The sequence below is a fragment of the Plectropomus leopardus genome, unplaced genomic scaffold, assembly GCF_008729295.1.
Source record: "Plectropomus leopardus isolate mb unplaced genomic scaffold, YSFRI_Pleo_2.0 unplaced_scaffold403, whole genome shotgun sequence".
Taxonomy (NCBI): domain Eukaryota; kingdom Metazoa; phylum Chordata; class Actinopteri; order Perciformes; family Serranidae; genus Plectropomus; species Plectropomus leopardus.
In genome coordinates, this window is record NW_024644126.1 from 1 (window position 1) to 2,323 (window position 2,323).

Genomic DNA, 2,323 nt, shown 5'->3' on the forward strand with positions numbered 1-2,323 from the left:
ATATACAGTCAGAAATATATTGTCCGAATACACAGTGAGACATATACTGTCAGAATATACAGTCAGACATATACTGTCAGAAACACACCTGTCTGTCTTTCTGTCTTTGTGCCTGCAGAGATCTTAAAATGAACAGAGGTCTCTCTCTCTCACTCTCTCTCTATCTGTCTCTCTGTCTTTGTGTCTCTCTGTTTTTGTGTCTTTCTGTCTGCAGATATCTTAAAATGAACAGAGGTCTCTCTCTCTCTCTCTATCTGTCTCTCTGTCTTTGTGTCTCTCTGTCTTTGTGTCTTTCTGTCTGCAGAGATCTTAAAATGAATAGAGGTCTCTCTCTGATCATTGTGATAAAAGTTGACAACACCACGATCCTGTTTCTTTGTTGACATTTGTTCTAAATGGACATCAAAGACAATGAGACGTCTGAGACAGAAACATCAGCGATGTAAGAGACGGCAGAGACGAAGAGACGTCAGAGACAAGGAGACAAAAAGACATGACGCTGTATGATGTCAACACAAGTCTCACCTTCTCCACCAGCTGTTGATTCCTCTGATACAACGCCTGCTTCTCCTCCACCCACTGGACATCCTGAGAGACAGATGGGAGGACAGAGAGGCAGACAGGAAGACAGACAGGAGGACAGAGAGACAGACAGGTAAATGAACATTATCAACAGCTAAGAGCTGTTTAATAGAAAAGACGACTTCAGTCTGAGAGACAAACACACGTTCTGTGAAAAATGAGGACAGACTGAGACATCTGCAGGTTTTTAAATATGCACAAATACTGCAGTGACAAGCTTCTCAACCAGGTGAGAGGGAGGCTGAGTCCACACCGTTCTCACCTGGTCCACCAATCACAACACAGGTAATGTTCTCACCTGGTCCACCAATCACAACACAGGTAATGATCTCACCTGTTGGATCGTTTTTGTTTCTTCAGAGTTCCTCTGCTGTGATATTCGCCTCCTCTGTTTATCTTCTGTTCTACGTCTGTCTGTGTGTGTGTGTGTGTGTGTGTTTGTGTGTATAAACAGTGTGTGTGTGTGTGTGTGTGTGTGTGTTTGAGTATATATACAGTGTGTATGTGAGTGTGTGTACACTGTGTGTGTGTGTGTGTGTGTGTGTGTGTGTGTGTGAGTGTGTGTGTGTGTGTGTGTGTGTGTGTGTGTGTGTGTGTGTATGTTACCAGTCCTTGTTGTTTCAGTGCTGACTCCAGATCAGCGACTCTGGACTGATATCGACTGATTTCACTCAGCAGCTGCTCTCTGGTCTGAAACACAGGGAATAGAACCGTCAGCCTGTTAGTGCCTCGCTTCATTACAGGGAATAGAACTGTCAGCCTGTTAGTGCCTTGCTCAGAGGTCACGTCACCTTGATTTCCTTCTCAGCGTCGTAGTTTCCTCCGCTGGTCTCCGTCAGCAGAGCGTACGCTCGCTGCAGCGCTTGATACTCCTGAGTCAGCTGACGGTAACGGAACTCGGACTCTTCACGCACACACACCTGAGACACACACACAGGGTAAGTAAGACCAGTCAGACCAGTGACAGAACCAGCCAGACCAGTAAGACCAGCCAGACCAGTAACAGAACCAGCCAGACCAGTAAGACCAGTCAGACCAGTAAGACCAGTCAGACCAATGACAGAACCAGCCAGACCAGTGACAGAGCCAGTCAGACCAGTAACAGAACCAGACAGAACAGTAACAGAACCAGTCAGACCAGATCTACAGAAATACCTGAAATACAGAAAAGAAAATGACACCCTTTTGATGAACTTTCTTTTTGGCTGGCAACCTGAGTTTATCTCATCTGTAGGAGACAATATCTCTCCTCTATAGGAGACAATATCTCTCCTCTGTAGGAGACAATATCTCTCCTCTACAGGAGATAACTTCTCTCCTCTGTAGGAGACAATATCTCTCCTCTATAGGAGACAATATCTCTCCTCTGTAGGAGACAATATCTCTCCTCTATAGGAGATAACTTCTCTCCTCTGTAGGAGATAACTTCTCTCCTCTGTAGGAGACAATATTTCTCCTCTATAGGAGACAATATCTCTCCTCTATAGGAGATAACTTCTCTCCTCTGTAGGAGACAATATCTCTCCTCTATAGGAGACAATATCTCTCCTCTATAAGAGATAACTTCTCTCCTCTGTAGGAGACAATATCTCTCCTCTATAGGAGATAACTTCTCTCCTCTGTAGGAGACAATATCTCTCCTCTATAGGAGACAATATCTCTCCTCTGTAGGAGATAACTTCTCTCCTCTGTAGGAGACAATATCTCTCCTCTAAAGGAGACAATATCTCTCCTCTGGAGA

The 2,323-nt window shown here is 44.7% G+C and overlaps 1 long non-coding RNA gene across 1 annotated transcript; it reads right to left on the reverse strand.

Moving 5' to 3' along the window:
• Positions 1 to 526: 526 nt before the first annotated feature.
• On the reverse strand, positions 527 to 1,452 carry LOC121939050. The gene is made up of 3 exons (XR_006105392.1): positions 1,374 to 1,452; positions 1,189 to 1,272; positions 527 to 588 (listed from the first exon to the last, which is right to left on the reverse strand). It is a non-coding gene; the product is annotated as an uncharacterized LOC121939050 (long non-coding RNA).
• Between the last annotated feature and the right edge of the window lie 871 nt (positions 1,453 to 2,323).